This window comes from Malus sylvestris, chromosome 3, assembly GCF_916048215.2.
Source record: "Malus sylvestris chromosome 3, drMalSylv7.2, whole genome shotgun sequence".
Lineage (NCBI taxonomy): Eukaryota > Viridiplantae > Streptophyta > Magnoliopsida > Rosales > Rosaceae > Malus > Malus sylvestris.
The window spans coordinates 26,997,165-27,017,449 of record NC_062262.1 but is presented as its reverse complement, the minus strand read 5'-3'; the positions used below and the strand labels follow the sequence as shown (position 1 = coordinate 27,017,449).

The window sequence follows — 20,285 nt, the reverse complement described above, 5'->3', positions numbered from 1 at the left end:
ATAATTTGAAAACTTTTGAGTTTTAATCAAAAGGACAAAAATGTGTTGTAAGTGAATAGTACCAGGAGTGACCTTTTTATAGTAAAAATATCTTTAACGTTAAAAGTAAACAATACCAGAAGTGTTTTGTTAAGACTCCCTAATTTAAATCCATCTAGGCTCTTGCCTAGGCACCTAGCTGCTAGGTTCTAGTCCGCTGTTTGACTAGCGCTTAACATTTTTTAGGATCTAATCCTAGCCAATTTAAGCTTTTTACATTGACTTTGACATTATTGCTTACAACCGCTTTGGTGGAGAGAGTATTTCATGCTATGAATAGACTCAAAACTTTGCACTCTCAAATGTGAAAGTAACCGCTTCGATTGAACCTTGCACCATTTTGAATTTTGCCCCTTCCCTTAGCAAATCTTGGCTTCGCCACTGAGTAGCGAGAAGTCGCAATAGAAAAGTAAGCACAACATATAAGAGTTTCATGACCTGCGACCATCACAAACATGATATTGTGCAAGATCTCCTTTTCAGTCATAGCCTCTCCAAAGCTGTGAGAGAAGCTAAGTTAGCGGCTTATGACGATATGCATAAGCGACTAGATACCAAAGAAGGAGAGTTGGATATCTATAAACTAGCTAGAGCAAGGGAAAAGAAGACAAGGGACCTAAACCAAGTGAGGTGCATCAAGGATGATGATGGAAAGGTTCTTGCTACAGAGAACGCAGTTAAAGACAGATGGAGAGGTTATTTTCATAATCTTTTCAATGAAGGACATGAAATTAGTGCTTCTTTAGGGGAGTTGAGTAACTCAGAAGAGTGTAGAAACTACTTTTCTTATCGTCGAATCCGGAAGGAAGAAGTGGTTGTAGCTTTGAAGAAGATGAAGCATAGAAAAGCAGTAGGCCCAGACGATATACCAATCGAAGTGTGGAAAGTTTTGGGAGAGACAGGTATAACATGGCTCACTGACCTTTTCAATAGGATTTTGAAAACGAAGAAGATGCCAAATGAGTGGCGAAGGAGCACTTTGGTGCCTATCTACAAGAATAAGGGCGACGTACAAAATTGCATGAACTATAGGGGTATTAAGCTAATGAGTCATATAATGAAGCTCTGGGAGAGAGTCATTGAGCATAGATTGAGGCAAGAGACACGAGTTTCGGACAACCAATTCGGGTTCATGCCAGGGCGCTCAACCATGGAGGCAATCTATCTCTTACGAAGATTGATGGAAAGATATAGAGATGGGAAAAAGGATTTACACATGGTCTTTATAGATTTGGAAAAAGCGTATGATAGGGTCCCAAGAGACATTCTTTGGAGGATTTTAGAGAAGAAAGGAGTACGAGTAGCATATATCCAAGCTATAAAGGATATGTATGAAGGAGCAAAGACTGCCGTAAGAACTCATGAAGGACAAACCGAAAGCTTTCCCATAACTATAGGATTACATCAAGGCTCATCCTTAAGTCCTTACCTTTTTGTGTTGGTAATGGATGAGTTAACAGGACATATTCAAGATGATATTCCTTGGTGTATGCTTTTCGCAGACGATATAGTGTTGATAGATGAAACTCAGGAAGGGGTAAATGCAAAGCTTAACCTTTGGAGAGAAGTGTTGGAATCTAAAGGTCTTCGCCTAAGCTGATCAAAGACAGAATATATGGAGTGCAAGTTCAGTGCAAATGGAGGCCAAAACGAGTTAGGGGTGAGGATCGGAGATCAAGAAATACCAAAGAGCGACCGTTTTCGTTACCTAGGATCTATCTTGCAAAAGAACGGAGAATTAGATGGAGATCTCAACCATAGAATACAAGCTGGATGGATGAAGTAGAAGAGTGCATCTGGCGTGTTGTGTGACTGCCGTATGCCACTGAAGCTCAAGGGAAAATTTTATAGGACAGCAATAAGGCCGGTGATGCTGTATGGCACAGAATGTTGGGCGGTGAAGCATCAACACGTACACAAAATGGGTGTAGCAGAGATGAGGATGCTTCGTTGGATGTGTGGGCACACGAGAAAGGATAAGATTAGGAATGAAGATATCCGGGGTAAAGTAGGAGTAGCCGAAATTGAAGGAAAGATGAGAGAAAATCGGTTACGGTGGTTTGGACATGTGCAAAGAAGGCCTACTGACGCTCCAATTAGAAGATGCGACTATGGGACAGAGGTTCAAGGCCGAATGGGTAGAGGAAGACCTAGGAAAACTTTGGAAGAGACTCTAAGAAAAGACTTAGAGTACTTGGATCTAACGGAGGACATGACACAGGACCGAGCACAATGGTGTTCTAAGATTCATATAGCCGATCCCACTCAGTGACTTGGATTTTCCAAGTCTCAAACCGAGAAGTATTCCTCACTCGGGAAATTAAGGGAACACTACCTCAACCTACATGCTCCACTCACAAAGCTTCAACATACAAGCTTCAACAAAAGAAAATTCAAAGAACTTAGCGAATAAGGCTTTGGTGTATTTAACACAATACGTTGAAATGAAGGAAAGCTTATTTATTGATATCCCCGATAAGTTACAAATATGTACATATACATGAGTCAAAATAAATAAACATGAGGGAGCCTTAACAAAGGTTGCTTAGGAGAAGTCTCAGCAGTCGGTAGAGCCCAAAAAAGAGAAGGCACCGGAGGAGGGGGATCATTCGGAGCCTCAGTACTGGACAGAACCCTAGAAGGAGGAGGTATTAGAGGTTGATCATTTGGAGCTTCATTACGCGGTACAGCCCCAGAAGACGAAGGCAATAAATGCCTTTGGAACAAACCCATAAATCTCTGATGATCAAGTAAAACCTGACCATCAGATTGCTTCATCTGGTCAAGCTTCAATTTCATGTTTGTAGCATAGTCATGTGCGAGCCGGTGCAACTATTTATTCTCATGCTTGAGCCCTCTAATCTCCTGTTTGAGACTCATCACTTCAGTCGCCAATGATTCAACTTGGCGGGTTCGAGCAAATAGGCGTTGGGCCATATTAGACACAGAACCTGCACACTGAACACTGAGAGCCAGAAAATCCTTAACAGCCAACTCATCAAACCGTTTGGAAAGTAGTCTGTTATCTTTGAGAGTGAGAAGGTTCCTAGCCACCACCGCAGCGGTCATATCATTCTTCATCACGGAATCCCCAACGGTAAAAGGACCAGTAGGGGAGACGAAAGATGGGCGCCATATGTTGTCTGGAGAAGGCGTGGCTACCTCTTCAACAAGGTTTAAGTCAAAACGACGGTCGGAGGGGCCAGACATTTTTCAAAGGTGTTGAAGAGAGAAGAGGTCGGACAAATCAATATCTTAGAAGTGCAAGAATAGAGCTTCTACTGGTAGAGATTTCAAGTGTTCTTTGGAACTTAATGCCAGCCTCTATAAAAATATGCACTCGACGGAGCTTCAGAAATCGAAGAGGCGTTTGCTTTCTCAAAAGCTGGGCTGCTCAGAGACCACGAGGGTCGATCTCAGAAATCGAAGAGGCGTTTGCTTTCTCAAAAGCTGGGCTGCTCAAAGACCACGAAGGCCGATCTTAGAAATCGAAGAGGCGCTTGCTTTCTCAAAAGCTGGGCTGCTCAGAGACCACGAGGGCCGATCTCAGAAATCGAAAAGGCACCTACTTTTCCAGCCTTGTCAGCACTTGTCACACGCACACTCAGCTTTACGGAAATTATGGGCATTCTGTCGAAGATTTCTGGTGAAGTAGAAAACACATGAATCTTACTGTTCAATCACCCACTTCCCACACGCAACATTAGCTCATGGGTACCACAGATAACTTTGCCAAAGTTCTCCGACAAAGTTGAGACATGTGAAGCTTGCAACTCCCACTACATCGCTCTAACCAAGAAGGGTAAAAGAATAGCAAAGAAACAGCACTAACAAAGTTTAGACACATAAATTTTGAAGGTCTAGCTACCATATTATTACCTACAAGGGTAAAGGAACAGTACCACTGCTGAATAATTGGAAAGTTCTTGTGTGTCAACCTCTGTGCTTCATGGCCAGGTAGACTAGCAAACATGCCCAACCTTTACTCACATTCGAGAAAACACTCCCAACAAGATTGCTTGCTCCAAAATCGAAGAGGCACCGCCATCCGAATCTCGAGAGTCAGACTCCCAACATGATTACTTTCTCAAAAATCGAAGAGACACCGCTCTCTGCATCTCGAGAGCCAAATCCCCAGCAGGATTGCTTTCTAAAAAATCGAAGAGGCATCGTTCTCCGAATCTCGAGAGCCAGATCCCCGACAGGATTGCTTGTTCGAAAACCGAAAAGGCACCACTTTCCCAACTTCAAGAGCCAGATCTCCTTGGATAAAGCTTGTCTGTAATCTTCACACGCAACATCAGCTTTCCAGATACCACAGACCACTTTTTCAAAGTGCTCTGACAGAGTTAAAACATGTGAAGCTGGCAGCTCCCACTACCGTGCTATGACCAAGCAGGGTAAAGGAATAACATTACTACTTGTTGTTAGGGAGACTCATATATATGTCGACTTCCATCCCCAACGGACAAGCAGACCTGCAAAAATGCTCAACCCTTCCTCATATCTGAGAGGGCACTCCCAAGGAAGCCTTTCGAAATATTCAGCTTTCTTTCCCCCCGATAATACCTCTGCAAACAAGCTATACTAGAGCAAGAATATCTCATATCATCAGGGTTAAAAGCAAGAGTATCCCATATCATGCTTTTTCCCTGTCTTTTCCTTTGGCATTGTTCTTACCTGCAAGACAAGGAGAAAGAGAGCAATCAGTCAGCACTTGGAATCAAGCTTCCAGTCAGGAACTGACTGCCTGAAACCCCTTACCTGATTACTTACCTGGCATTGCTCTCGAGTACTCATCTTCAACATCTTATGCTTCCAGGGAAGATACTGCATCTGCCTGAGGAACAGATAGGGCAAGTGAGAAGGATACAAGGAAGCATGTGGAGACAAGCGTAACAGCACAAGTGCCGATACATCCACTACTCTGTCAAAAGCAAAAGTATCCCATATCAGCAAGGTCGAACGTACTCTAGATTTGATGGACTTGTTTTGACCCTCAAATTCTTCAGTCGGCCTTATACTCTGGAGGAAACCAGAAAACCCTCCAGCCCAGTTCAAGAATAAGCCTGTGGAAAGTTACTTCTTCAAAAGCAAAAGTATCCCATATCATTTCTTCTCATTTTTCTTCTATTTATCCTTCATGCTGCCTGCAAGATAGGGAGAATGTGAACAATCAGCCGGAACTCGAAATCAAAGTTCTGATCTGGGACTGATTGCTTGGAGCTCTGATTGCTTACCTTGTCTGTCACCTCTTTCAGCAGATCCCCTAGCTCGGCGACTTGGGGGACTCCTACTACATGGTTTGTATCGCGCTTGACCAAGCCTGAAACTACAAGTAAGCTTCAAGTGAAATTGATACATTACCTTGTGCATCTCCACCAGTTAAAGATACCACCCCTGGATGGAGGAAGAGTACTTCCAGAGAAGATGCCACATCTACCCATGAGACAGATAAGGCAAATCAAGACGATACCACACTCCAGTACTTAGAAGTTTCGTGATTACGAGATCATTCTCCCACAATATTTCCTAATGTCATTTGTACTAAATCATTCACTTGTACTCACTACAGGAGAGCTTGAACCTATGTACTTGTGTAAACCCTTCACAATTAATGAGAACTCCTCTATTCCGTGGACGTAGCCAATCTGGGTGAACCATGTACATCTTGTGTTTGCTTTCCTATCTCTATCCATTTATATACTTATCCACACTAATGATCGGAGCAATCTAGCGAAGATCACAAAAAGCGACCGTTTTCGCTACCTAGGATCTATCTTGCAAGAGAACGGAGAATTAGATGGAGATCTCAACCATAAAATACAAGCTGGATGGATGAAGCTCAAGGGAAAATTTTATAGGACGACAATAAGGCCAGCGATGTTGTATGACACAGAATGTTGGGCGGTGAAGCATCAACACGTACACAAAATGGGTGTAGCGGAGATGAGGATGCTTTGTGGGATGTGTGGGCACACGAGAAAGGATAAGATTGGGAATGAGGATATTCGAGGTAAAGTAGGAGTAGCCGAAATTGAAGGAAAGATGAGGGGAAATTGGTTACGGTGGTTTGGACATGTGCAAAGAAGGCCTACTGACGTTCCGGTTCGAAGATGTGACTACGGGACAGAGGTTCAGGGCCGAAGGGGTAGAGGAAGATCTAGGAAAACTTTGGAAGAGACCCTAAGAAAACACTTAGAGTACTTGGATCTAACGGAGGACATGACACAAAACCGAGCGCAATGGCGTTTTAGGATTCATATAGCCGACCCCACTTAGTGGGAAAAGGCTTTGTTGTTGTTGTTGTTGTTATCCTTTTATCTGCAGATGCACTTTTCCTTATTTCGTGGAGATATTAGTAATTAAACTATATTTTTTCGATCACAGTTTTTTTTTTTTTTTTTTGTTATGCAAACATTTAATATTATTTCTTTTTCCAAATGGTTTTTTCTTTTTCAAATAGATGGTGATCAACATAAAAGCTACGTGTAATTTTTTCAATTTTTTGTGAAATTATATTTTTTTTGCTATTTTTTTTAAGTATAGTTGTTGACGAATTATTATTAGGTACAATACATTACGTATATATTATCTGCGGACACGTTTGAATTTACAAAAATAATTAATTGGTACGTTTATTTGTAATTTTGGCATGTCTTTTGCCGAGGGTAAGGCGGAGCGACAGCGGTGATGGGGTTGTGTGTCGTGTGTGCTCGAGAGTCTAAATTATTTCACTGTTGGTTTTTTAAACATTTAATTTTGGGTAATATAATTAATTTTATGAAAAATTTAATAGTGTTAATTTAGAGTTAAGTTGAAAAACACATGTCAAAATATGATAAAAGTGGCACATAAGAGACATGAAATTCAGGGACAGCAAACCCTGGGCAAGAGATGACGTAGAATCAAGAAAAGAAAAAGAGTTTTAGCATAGGTCTTCTTCCTGGTGGGAAAGCTTATGTATCTTCACGTCTCCTCCATGGACGCATCATGCACTAGAAGTCTGATTAGACAACTATATATCGTTTAACAAAATAAACAAATTGCCTGGACGTAGTCCGTATATAACCCTAGGCGTGGGTCGGTTCCCTTGTCGAAACATTTGGAGGGTCCTCTGAGGACCTTCAACCTCCGAAGAGTTCTGGGACCATCGTGGTCCCTCTATGGATCCACCTTTGGTCGTAGATCCATCCTTTCATTCATCTGGTGCATGTCATACACTGGAGCACATTTTAATTTCGAAGGATTTGAATTTTTTGAACAGTAAGTTTGCCTAAGTTCTCTAGACATTGATTTGATGATCTATAACAAATGCAAGACGGCAAAAACATCAGTCCATGGCAATGTCCGTCCGGCTTGTCAAGAGATTGGTTTGATGAATTATAAACCCCAAATGCATGAAGACCCAACCTTTGCCATCATACTGAACAACAAATGTACGAGACATATTAGATTGACTTGACCATTGGGTAACTTGGCCACCATCACATTGACGCCCTTAATGATTTCACTTTTTTAAGGTATAAAGTCCAGAGCCAAGAAACGAGATGAAGTAGTACTTGGAACTAAAAGAAGACTTGGTGCAAAAACAAGTGCAGTTGCGTTCTAGAATTCATATAACCGATTCTATTTAGTGGAATAAGGCTTTGTTGTTGTTATTGACAAGGTCCGGATGTGATTGGAAGTTAGCACATGAGGGCAAAGGGCTACGTCAGATGAAACTTAGGAGATTCCAACTATTAAGGCTACAAAACAATCTGCATCGGACGGTAACTGAGAAAGTCAATTGACAAGCACGAGGCGAAGGACGAGTTTAGTTTAATGTAAAATGACAGTTTTTAGAATATAGGATTAACCGAGATGGTTGATTCCCTAGTGAGTATGGCCACCAATTGATTAAATCACAGACCTGGATGTTTGTGGGTGTAGGTATCCCATATGCTTGGTCCTCTTCCATCTTCTTTTACTGCACCTTCATACTGAAATATACATACATGCATATTCGTATGTGTACTACCACACACGCAAGGAAGATGTCAACATTATAATTCATGCATGAATGCTAACTGCATGTATAAAATATACCAATAAAATGGTAAATAATCCCAGAAGATATATATATAATACATATATATATTGACCTGGTAAGATGCAGAACCTGTGCCAAATATGAACCCTAGTTCAAAACTGTTGCGATTGAGAAATTCGCAATGAACAGGTGGATCCGTATTAGCAGCTTTGCTATTTGTCAATGCAAAGCCAATGAGTAGCAGCACACCAAAGAGCAAAGATCTTGAATATTTCATTGCCATAACTTGGGAATTTTGATATCGATCGAGATAATTAAGTTGTCTCTTCCTGGAATATTGCATGGGGTTTATATAGAGGAAGGGAGGAAGGGATATGGTGTCCACGTACTTGCTCATGAGAATAGTAAAGGGTTAAAATTCGTAAACAAATTGAATTTTGAAGTCCTAGTTTAAAGACCAGGTCATGGTCTGCAGTTTAAAAGAAAGCACGTTTATCTGCGTTTTCCAACAAGAGAAAAATATTATCTGCGTTCATTTATCTGGATTTTTATATCATGTCTGCGAACTGTTGAAGCCATAACTTCTGAAGGTCAATATGGACGATCAGTGATGAGATTTTTCGTATGCGCCAGGCTCCAGCTACAGAGACTTGTTCAAACAGTAGAAAATTATTTGACCCATAGAAATTTATGACCCGAATTCTTTACGTAAGTACATAACCGATAAGGTTGAAGAATTTTATTTTTGAATTAAATCCTGATCTTTTTCTTCTTGTTAGAGTTTTAATATTGAAAGCGTCCTGTTATCAAGGGTACGATGCATGGACACGGTAGAAAACCTCCGTATCCTGTATCGGACAAGGATACGGATACGCGAAGGATACGTGTGGATACGCGCCCGATACGTATCGGACTGATAAGATACACGTATCGTATTGTCCAGATACAAGTATCCTACATTTCAGATACGTTTGATACTAAAATAGGAAGATAATCAGAAGAAAATTAAAAAATAATCACAATAAATTCGCAGAATTGTGATTGATCGAAGTTAGGTAACTATCACTCTAAAATCAGAGGATAATTAGAAAAAAAAAATTTGGATTTATCTCTCGAACCTCAGAATCAGAAATCACTCTACTTGGGAGACTTTCACGAATCAGAGCGTCATCTGCAACAGTTCCGTCATCTCCGTCGTCTCTATCTTCTCCGTCTGCAACTACTCCGTCGTCTCCTTCGTCTCTGTCTGCAACTCCTGGTGAGTGAGTGGTGAACTTTCATTTTTCAGTTTCACTTTGTTTATAGTTAAATTGTGAAACCGAAACCCATCTCTGAAACTGAAACTAAAAGTCTAAAACCCATCTCTGATTCCCCGAGGACATCACAAAACCCATCTCTGAAACAGTGAAACCGAAAGTCTGAAACTGAAAGCTTAATCTAATATAAAGCCTTTTGCAGTTTTGCTTTTCGAAAGTTGAAAAACTAATATAATATGTATACCACTATCCATACCCACAATAATATATTATAATACTCATACCACTATCCATCCCATAGTCCATTCGAATCTGATGAATCCTTCGAATCTGATGAAGCCTGTTGCTTTTCTCTTTTTAACTTTTTGTATTATTATAATATTATTGTATTTTACATATTATAATATATTATTGTGTAGTGGTATAAATGTCTAGTTTATAATAATTTTATGTATATGCTTTCATGATGTGTTTTTTATCTCTTAACATAAATGTCTCATGTATATTTGAATGCTTATTTTATAATGTTTTAGATATATTGAGCAATAAATTTGAATGCTTATTTTATAATGTTTTAGATATATTTATTTATATATTTATATATTTTAATTGCCGCATCCATGACGTATCGTGTCCTCGATTTTAGAAATTTGACGTATTCCCGTGTCGTATCGTGTCGTATCATCGTATAGGCTGAGTGATGTAGACATGCTAGTGGTAACTGATGTAATATTTCTGGCACCACACCTCCCGATTTTTTTGTCGGCATATATATATATATATATATCACCTCCCAATTCATAAGGAGCCCTTTAGTGAATAGTATTGAAGGTGGCAGAAGCTCATAGGATGACAACTAAAGAAGACAAAAATGTTACTTTGTCACGAGGGAGAGAGAAAATGAGCCTCTCTGCATCATCTTCTTCATTGGGACAAGGAGGCTCCTCTTCCTTCAGCAAACCAGACCTCATTTCCGATAGAACCAGAGGTGTGGCAGCACAGAAAATCAGACTCCTGGGCTTCTTTTTCGGCTAGAAGAGGGGCGACCGTCCTCTTAGCGCCATAATAGGTTCGTATGCATGGACATGGACACGGATACGAGGATACGATACGGAAATACGTCAAATTTCTACAATCGAGGACACGATACGTCAGGGATACGGCAATTAAAAAATATAAATAAATAAATAAATAAATATATCTAAAACATTATAAAATAAGCATTCAAATATACATGAGACATTTATGTTAAGAGATAAAAAACACACCATGAAAGCATATACATAAAATTATTATAAACTAAACATTGATACCACTACACAATAATATATTATAATATGTAAAATACAATAATATTATAATAATACAAAAAGTTAAAAAGAGAAAAGCAACAGGCTTCATCAGATTCGAAGGATTCATCAGATTCGAATGGACTATGGGATGGATAGTGGTATGAGTATTATAATATATTATTGTGGGTATGGGTAGTGGTATACATATTATATTAGTTTTTCAACTTTCGAAAAGCAAAACTGCAAAAGGCTTTATATCATATTAAGCTTTCAGCAGGGCCGGTCCAGAGATTTTTAAGGCTCGGGGCGACGTAAAAAAAAGTGCCCTAACTTCATGGAAGAAAATTATTTATTTTCACACATAAGACATCGAAAAATTTATACTTAGAAAAATATTTCAAACTCAATAATTTAAAAACACAGAAAGATTAATTTATTTAATATTGAGAGAGGGAAACAAAAAAACTTCGGGCTTACAAGTAGATAGATGATGAGTTTTGTTTTCCATTTGAACTTTGAATGTGTTTTTGAATAAATCGTGAGATGTTTTTTTCTTATTTACCAACCTTGTCAATATGGGACTAAAAAATAATGATGTTTTCGAGTCTTTAATTGATATGTATTATTAATGAATGGGCACTAAATTAAACATTTTGATGACACGTCATATAATTTGCAAATTTGGTTTACATATTATTCTTTGTTGAAGATTAGACTTGAATTAAAACAAATATTTAAAAATAACAACCCACATAGCTACTAGATAGTAACTAAAAATAAATTAACAACCAAACAAAAAATTGAAAAAATTGAAAAAAATAAACATGCACATAGCATTTCGAACTTAGGACCTCTTGTTAATTTTAAACAACAAAAATCATTGTTTCTAATTAAACTTCTTGATCCTTTAACCAAATTTTATAAATTTATACTCTTATAAAAAGAAATTTGTAAAAAATGGAAAAGTAAATAAGCACACATGGTGTTTTGAACTCAAGACCTCCTCATTATTTTCAAATGACAAACCACCACTTTTGGTTAAATTTCTATGTCTTTGAACCAAAATTTATAAATTTATACTCTTATAAAAATATATATAAATATACCGTCCTAATAATTTTGGTGCCCCTAATTTTTTGGGCCCTGGACGGTCGCTCTGCCTGCACTGGGCATAGGCTGGCCCTGGCTTTCAGTTTTAGACTTTCGGTTTCACTGTTTCAGAGATGGGTTTTGTAATGTCCTTGGGGAATCAGAGATGGGTTTTAGACTTTTAGTTTCAGTTTCAGAGATGGGTTTCGGTTTCACAGTTAACTATAAACAAAGTGAAACTGAAAACGAAAGCTCACCACTCACTCACCAGGAGTTGCAGACAGAGACAAAGGAGACGACGGAGCAGTTGCAGACGGAGAAGATAGAGACGACGGAGATGACGGAACTGTTGCAGATGACGGTCTGATTCGTGAAAGTCTCCCAAGTAGAGTGATTTCTGATTCTGAGGTTCGAGAGATTGATAAGCTCATATTTATATATATTTTACATAAAATTCACTTGTCTTTTCTTAGTTAGTTCCTTATATTTTTGAGTTATTTACTATGTTTTTGTGTTTTGTGTGATTTATCAAGCAAAAAAAAGAAAAGTAGCATAAGTGAATTATTAAGTAACAAATTCGTCAAAACTGCCTGTGCAGATTAGCTGACTTTGAAAGCATGTTACGAATAGCTCAGAATGAATGAGAAAATGAGCCTTATATGCGTGGAAAGCTAAGGATGTCTATTTTCTGGAGCAATTTACGGATTGTTAATATCATTTTTCTAGAAGAAGTTATGGGCATTGTAAAACTGAAAGGTTCAGAAACATGGACAGCACACACACAAAGAGAAAGGCAAGGCATGAACAGTTTGACATGGGCAGAAAATGGGTGGATTGTTGGCTGAAATAATGAAGAACATGTGTGTGCAAATGCAAAGGAAAAACACACACACATGGGCAAAGGAAACACACACACATGGGTAGAAAATGGGTTGATTTGTGGTTGAAATGATGGAGGTCATGTGTGTGCAAATGTAAAGGGAAACATGGACATCACACACTCAACCACCACACCCATTACATCCACTCATTACCACAACACTCATCACTACCACCTTAATTAGATGGTGGTCTCTCCCTAGCCTATAAATACATCCACCCTTCACCATAACAAGGGGGAAGAAAACCAAAGAGAACACAATCCACCCATCCACCCTTCACCATAACTCACCTATATCCATCCACCACCATAATTTACCACTCATCCATCAAACCACACCTTGTGCCGCTACAAAGAGAAGAAGGAGGACCCTTGGACGTGCTTGCCATTCAAATTGGATTGTTAGAGCGTTTTTAGGTGTTTTCTTTCTTTTGTTTTCAATGTTTAAATTTGTTTATCTTTGCTTTGTAAGTATGAGTGGCTAAACCCCTATTTAGTTAGGGGGAAGTTTGAAGCCATGAACATGCTTGAGATTTAAATTGATTTCTTCCAATTGTGATTTGATAAGTTGTGATTGCAATTCAATTATCTATTTTATTCATAACTGATTCTTGTATGTTTATTAAGGATGCATACTTAGTTTTCATGCATGAATTAGATGCTAGAATATAAATGAGTTTCACCTAATCGTTACAAGTTTATATTCATGAGTAGTGAAGGTTGTTTATCACAATCGCGTTAATTGAATTCTTGGCATAAGTTTCATGCAATTCATAGTTACAAGTGTTTCGTCAATGCTTATGATTTTCATAGAACTTAATGATTCTTGCTTGTATCTCTATTATGCAATTCATGTAGGGAACTTGTGGGGAATGCTTTGGGTTGTTGTATGCAATCATCCAATTCAATGAAATTAGGAAAATCTGAGGATTAATTTAAGCGTACCTAATTAATCTGGGGTGTTGAGCATCATAGTTTATTGAAAAGCAATTGGAAATCAATTCATATACAAGTGTGAAGAACAGACCTCTAACTAATCCATCCATCATCTTATTTCTTAAATTCGTTTTACAATCTGCCTAGTTTTATAACTTGTTTATTTGTTTCAAATTCATCAAAACTAAAATCCCCCCTTTACTTTCTTGTTTCAAAGTGTTTAAAATCTGTTTTGTTTGTGTTTTAGAGTGTTCTGAGTCAAGTCAAAACCCAAATTTCGTCCAAAGTTGTGTTAGAGTCAGAAACTGCCTAGTTTGTGTTTTTAGGCAGTTTTGAGTGTCTTTAAATTATTCTGAGTCTTGTGAACCTGTTTTGAGTTCTTTAAGTCTATTCAAACGTTTTTAACTTTGTTTTTATGTTTTTAAGTTAGTTTAGAGGTTTTAGTAAGCCCTCCTAATCCCCGGTTTATAGCGATTCCTACTTGCATTATTACTACAATTTGACAACAAGAGGGTTTAATTTGTGTGTTAAGTTAATTCTCGCATCAGAGATAAATCCAAATTTTTTTTTTCTAATTATCCTCCGATTTTAGAGTGATTTCAGTTACCTAACTTCGATCAATCACGATTCTGCAGATTTATTGTGATTATTTTTTATTTTGCTTCTGATTATCCTCCTATTTTAGTATCAAACGTATCCGAAATGTAGGATACTTGTATCTGGACAATACGATACGCGTATCTTATCAGTTCGATACGTATCTCTTCATTCCGATACGTATCGGGCGCGTATCCACACGTATCCTTCGCGTATCCGTATCCTCAGAGTGTCCGATACGGGATACGGAGGTTTTCTCCCGTGTCCATGCATCGTACCCTTGATAACAGGACGCTTTCAATATTAAAACTCTAACAAGAAGAAAAATATCAGGATTTAATTCAAAAATTAAATTCTTCAACCTTATCGGTTATGTACTTACGTAAAGAATTCGGGTCATAAATTTCTATGGGTCAAATAATTTTCTACTGTTTGAACAAGTCACTGTAGCTGGAGCCGGGCGCATGCGAAAAATCTCATCACTGATCGTCCATATTGACCTTCAGAAGTCATGGCTTCAACAGTTGGCAGACATAATATAAAAATCCAGAAAAATGAACGCAGATAATATTTTTCTCTTGTTGGAAAACGCAGGTAAACGTGCTTTCTTTTAAACTACAGACCATGACCTGGTCTTTAAACTAGGACTTCAAAATTCAATTTGTTTACGAATTTTAACCCTTTACTATTCTCATGAGCAGGTACGTAGACACCATATCCCTTCCTCCCTTCCTCTATATAAACCCCATGCAATATTCCAGGAAGAGGCAACTTAATTATCTCGATCGATATCAAAATTCCCAAGTTATGGCAATGAAATATTCAAGATCTTTGCTCTTTGGTGTGCTGCTACTCATTGGCTTTGCATGAAGAGCAAAAAACAAAATAGCAAAGCTGCTAATACGGATCCACCTGTTTATTGCAAATTCCTCAATCGCAACAGTTTTGAACCAGGGTTCATATTTGGCACAGGTTCTGCATCTTACCAGGTCAATATATATATGTATTATATATATATATATATATATATATATATATATATATATATATATATATATATATATATATCTTCTGGGATTATTTACCATTTTATTGGTACATTTTATACATGCATTTAGCATCCATGCATGAATTATAATGTTGACATCTTCCTTGCGTGTGTGGTAGTACACTACGAATATGCATGTATGTATATTTCAGTATGAAGGTGCAGTAAAAGATGGAAGACGACCAAGCATATGGGATACCTACACCCACAAACATCCAGGTCTGTGATTTAATCAATTGGTAATATGAAAACTTTAGCAACTTCATTTCAAAGGTGTATAATTAGCACCTCATTCTTTTCTTTTCGACATGGTAGTAATTGTTAATATGGAACTTTTACGAAAAACTCATGGTACTGTTCACTTTAACAAAAAACCACAATTTTACACTAAAAAGTCAATCCTGGTACTATTCACTTTACCTTTTATTTTGTCGTTATCGTTAAAGCTCAAAGTTTTTAAGCAATTTTTTATTAGTTTTCCTTTGTTAATAAGGACAATAATAAGCTACGCCACAAATAAAATTTTAAGATGGAATAATTTTATTTTATTTATTTATTATTTCTTTTGGAGATAATACTACAGCTTTGAGCTTGCAGGTACGTATGTAAAACCTTGTCAATATCTTCTTGTTGAAGTCAAAATATTTCTAACTCCTCATGAGAATCATCTTTCCCTTCTTTCCTAATTGTATTAACGATTATTTTTTCAATTAAAGCGTGATCAACTTTTTACACAACTGAACACAAATGTTTTCAGTTAGCTGACTTTGCATATGACTTTGGGTTGCATGACAATTTTGATAGAAGAAAAGAAAAAGTGTACGCTTGAATTGGTCGAGGATTGTATTGTACATATTTTTAAAACTTTTGCTATGTATTATAAACACCTATTTTTAATTCTTTGTTGAACATAAGGATTCTAATAGATTTTAATATATTCCACCTGTTTAACACAATTTTAAAACTGATGGCACACGCGGGCTCAATTGCTTGTAAGAGACTATTTACAAATAATGTTGATGCACAAAATAAGTGAGACTATGGAACGACGTAAGGTGTCAAGTTTGTCACCTTCACAAAGTTATTCCCGTCACCTAGTGAGGATAATATGTAAAGATATAGAGGGTAGATGAGTTCTTATTAATAGTGAAGAGTTTACACAATACACACGTTCAAGCATGAAATTGGTTCCAAGTGAAATATCCTGTAATTAAAATTCTATATACGCTTGACTGGCTAGTCATCAACACTAGTCAACTAAAATTCTATATATGCTTGACTGGCTATCCATCACCAACCCGTATGATTTGAGACAACTTGTGGAGTTCGCACATGCAATTGTTGTAGCCATGGGGAATAATTGTTCTACTGCTGAGTGGCGTTCTAGGAAATATGTGCACGATTGTATCAAGAAGGTGGTGATGGATGAATTATTAGTAATTATGCTGTTGATGGATCAATAATTAATTTTGTGAATTTTTTTTTGTTATATGTTGGAATGAATTATTTGCATATATGTGTAACATTGTAAGTATACTCTTGATGATGATACGAACAAAGAGTGGATGAAGTTGATGGAGGCGGCGTTGGAGGGAGGTTACAACCGGTGGCGCTATGACGTTAAGCAGAATGGAGCACCATCGAAATAGTAGTTTTAAATTTTTGTTTTTAAGGACACTATTTAAATTTAAGGTTTTTTTTTATAAGTTATGTATTTGGACTCAATTAGGCTTTAATTCTTGTTTGAGTTTTTAAATAATTGAATAGATTAACTCAATTAGGCTGTGCATTTCATGAGGAGAAAGAAGAAAGCCAATTTTTTTGCAAAATGAATTGTCCAAAACGACTTCGGTTTGAGCCAAGTCATTAAAAAAATTTAAAACCTCACTCACGAGTCACATGAGAACCCTCACACGATAAAGCAATCAACTCATTCAGCATTCAGAACCTTCACTTTACCAATAATATCTAATCGTCTGCCGCTCGGCCCGCTTCTATTCCTTACGGCATCGATCAACTCTCTGCTGCACTTTAGTTTCTGTTCACTATTGCACCGACGGGCGGGGCGACGAGTCGACGACATCTCTGGTGAAAATCTACATTTTTTCTCCGTGTAAAGCTCTGGTCTGGACTCTGGAGGCTAGCCGCTGGTCCTCTTCTTCTTGGTCGAAAAGGTTTGTAGTTTGTACTCTCTTTGAATCTGTCCATTAAATAATTTTGCCATCCTGTTATGATGCTGCACCTACTGATGGTGCATCAATGATGCTACACCTACTGATGCTGCATATGAATAGCATGCTTTCAGCGTAGTTGCAATTTTTACTCAAATTTTAACTGTTCTACAGTTCAAATGGATAGAGGCACATGGAGTTTTATAGTCTTATAGACCAGGCAATTAGCACTTGTTTTTTTATTTTTTATTTGGAGCTTTTATATTGGGACCATCCTAAGTTAAAATCTTTGATCCACCACTGATCCTATATGACATTGATTAGTTTGTGTATAGTAGATCAGTTTAAAGTTTTGTTTCTGCCAAACTTGAATTGGGTTTAGAATTAGGGTTTTTAAATTTCGTTTTAAATTTAAGTAGAAATTATTATGCATGTGTACGGTAATTTAAATCTTTGTAATCTAACAAATTTATTTCCAATTTTGTAGATGTAATAGCTCATTAGAACCCAGAAGGCGATGAGTTTTACACCTTGATCGACGACTACACCTACTACTGCCGCCACTGCTTCGGCAGAGATGGACCATAGGTCAATGAATCCGATTGACCCAGTTGGTCCTCCAGTCCTACTGGCACCGGCATATTCGACTTCTTACGTGGTGCTACCTGTTAGCGCCCGACGTGCTCACCGGTGCCCCCGCACTCCATACCAGATGTCGCCAACGGGATCCACAACCAATGCCTCCGGTACACAGCTAGGTATACTATCCTAATTTACTACCTCATTCCCATGTTAACTTAGTTTTGTTATTTTAGGTTCAGTTTGTTAAGTTATGTCATTTAAGGATTAAAAAGTTATCATATATATATATATATATATATATATATATATATATATATATTGTTTATTGTTGTCATCGTTCCGAACCTATTATTAAACTGTTGTGATCATTGTGTTGGATATGTATATTGTTTATGTTATTTTTAGGGTTTTGGGAAATGTTTTCATTATATGGAGGTTATGCAGAAATTTTAGTATGATTTGTTATTAGTTTTGGGTTAACGTTAATTTTTCATTTCTTTGCAGCCAAGAAAAACACCTGGGGACCTTGTCGGCAATTGAAGACAGCGAAGGTCACCCGGGTGACCAATGATCGTATCACAATCGGATATGATGAGCGACATCGGACAACACCAACGACGGAGTAGCATAGTGCATTGGCCCATGACATTGGGCACGTCGTGCGGACCTTTTGCCCTATGCAGTGGAAGTCTTGGAAGGCGATGCCAGAGAAGGTGAAGAACACGGTGCGCAATCATTTGTTAGTAAGTATTTTTGCCTTTTTAATGCTTTTCATCTAAAATTTATATATTTATATTTATTAATGTCTTTTATTAATAATACTTTCATAATATTTGTTACATGTAGACAAACTACAATTTGGATGACATCAACGAGGACATGTTGACGTACCTCAATCGGCTATACTCCGAACGCTACAAGTTGTGGAAGAGTGACTTGCACCAGTATTTCGAGATGTTTAGTGATCCGCAGGTCGCTCTCGAGGAGGGTTGCCTGAACGAGCTCGAAGACCGACAAGATAATTGGGATTGACTTTGCGGTCATTTTCAGGAGCCGGTCTATGTGGTGCGTTTTTAATTAGGACTTCTTTCATGTTACTTTTTAAAATTTTTACTAATGTTTATTATGATTTTTTAAAATTTTTTATGTTCTTTAAATATTACGACTAATATGTTTATTTTGTGTATAACAGAAGAAGGCGAAGGCGAACAAGGGCAATCGGGAGAAGAAGACTCTTTTCCACCATTCGGGTTTAAGGCCTTTCTCATATAGGATGTAGGCGTGGCAGAAGGTATATATTACAGCTTTTATTTCCAATTTTAAAATGTCGCTAATAATGTTTTTTGTTTGTTTTCGTACTAACATTTTCCTTATCTTTTCTATTTCAGGAGGGTTCAAAATTCCCGGAGATCGATGTCTTTGCTAACGTTTATGTTCGGCCTGGGATGAGTTGACCGAGTTACTTCTTGCAAGTAATTTCTTATGCATTAAAGATTTATACTAATGATTTCAAATTGTTTTCTATTAATAATCCATGTTTTTTCATAGGCGACTATGGTGGAGAAGGGTTAGTCGCTTCAGGAGTTCGCCTCCCAGCTTCCCCAGGACACGCCAATCGATCTGTGGATCCCTCTGAAGATGCGGGGTTTCACATCCTTACAGAGACGTTCAACCACACTTTTGGTCGGACGCAAGGGACATATTGTCGGGGGATGGGAAATGCCAGGTGGAGGGAGAGTAGAGCATCTTCATCCTTGCAGTCGAAGGGCGAGGTTATGACTTTGACGCAGGAAGTCGCTAGCATGAGGAGTGAGCTTGCATCGTACATGTCTTAAATGTGAATGTTTGTACAAGCCCTTAGTTCCTCCGGGATCCGTCTCCCCAGTTTTTTTGCACCACGACCGTCAGAGCCCCTCCATACCGTGCATACACAGCAATCAGGCCCGTCGACCTTCGACCCCGTCCCTAACCCCACCTTCTTCTAGCAGCAAGATTACCAAGCACCTCTAAATGACTTGCGTATAGATTATTCCTTATTTTTTTCATAGTTTTTGTTCCCTCTTTCTTTTTAAACTTTGTATTTGTTTGTACATTTTTATTTATATTATAAAAAAATTGTTTTTTATTCATTAATTTGTTTTTTTTTCTTCTGAATTGTATGAAATATATATTTTTAATAATATTCCTTTTATTCTATTTATTATTATTATTTTTTATTAAAAATTACACTTGCGCGACGCATACCTATCGTCGTGTAAAACCACACGCGTGTTACATGTTTCGTCGTGCAAAGATTTTCGAGACGAATTTTAGACGTCTCCAGAAATTCTCATCACAAAACACTTGTACCCTTTTATATCATG

The 20,285-nt window shown here is 37.8% G+C and overlaps 4 long non-coding RNA genes across 5 annotated transcripts in view; 2 read left to right on the top strand and 2 right to left on the bottom strand.

The window, feature by feature from the left end:
- The first annotated feature begins 1,444 nt into the window (after positions 1 to 1,444).
- On the top strand, positions 1,445 to 6,354 carry LOC126614557 (uncharacterized). Its single transcript, XR_007620433.1, has 2 exons — positions 1,445 to 2,161; positions 6,175 to 6,354. It is a non-coding gene; the product is annotated as an uncharacterized LOC126614557 (long non-coding RNA).
- The window catches only part of LOC126614553 (uncharacterized), an 82,153-nt gene continuing 65,691 nt past the window's right edge, over positions 3,824 to 20,285 (bottom strand). Inside the window, exon 2 of the long non-coding RNA XR_007620428.1 lies at positions 3,824 to 3,918. This is a non-coding gene — a long non-coding RNA (uncharacterized LOC126614553). The remainder of the gene's footprint in view (positions 3,919 to 20,285) is intronic.
- LOC126614547 (uncharacterized) lies at positions 7,952 to 8,391 on the bottom strand. Its single transcript, XR_007620420.1, has 2 exons — positions 8,184 to 8,391; positions 7,952 to 8,021 (listed from the first exon to the last, which is right to left on the bottom strand). It is a non-coding gene; the product is annotated as an uncharacterized LOC126614547 (long non-coding RNA).
- Positions 15,096 to 20,051, top strand: LOC126614546 (uncharacterized). 2 transcript variants are annotated; one of them, XR_007620418.1, is made up of 8 exons: positions 15,096 to 15,110; positions 15,289 to 17,343; positions 17,828 to 18,086; positions 18,427 to 18,665; positions 18,769 to 18,987; positions 19,115 to 19,213; positions 19,311 to 19,394; positions 19,471 to 20,051. It is a non-coding gene; the product is annotated as an uncharacterized LOC126614546 (long non-coding RNA). The 2 variants fall into 2 exon arrangements; XR_007620419.1 differs by lacking the exon at positions 15,096 to 15,110 and having other exon boundaries at positions 15,453 to 17,343; positions 18,427 to 18,669.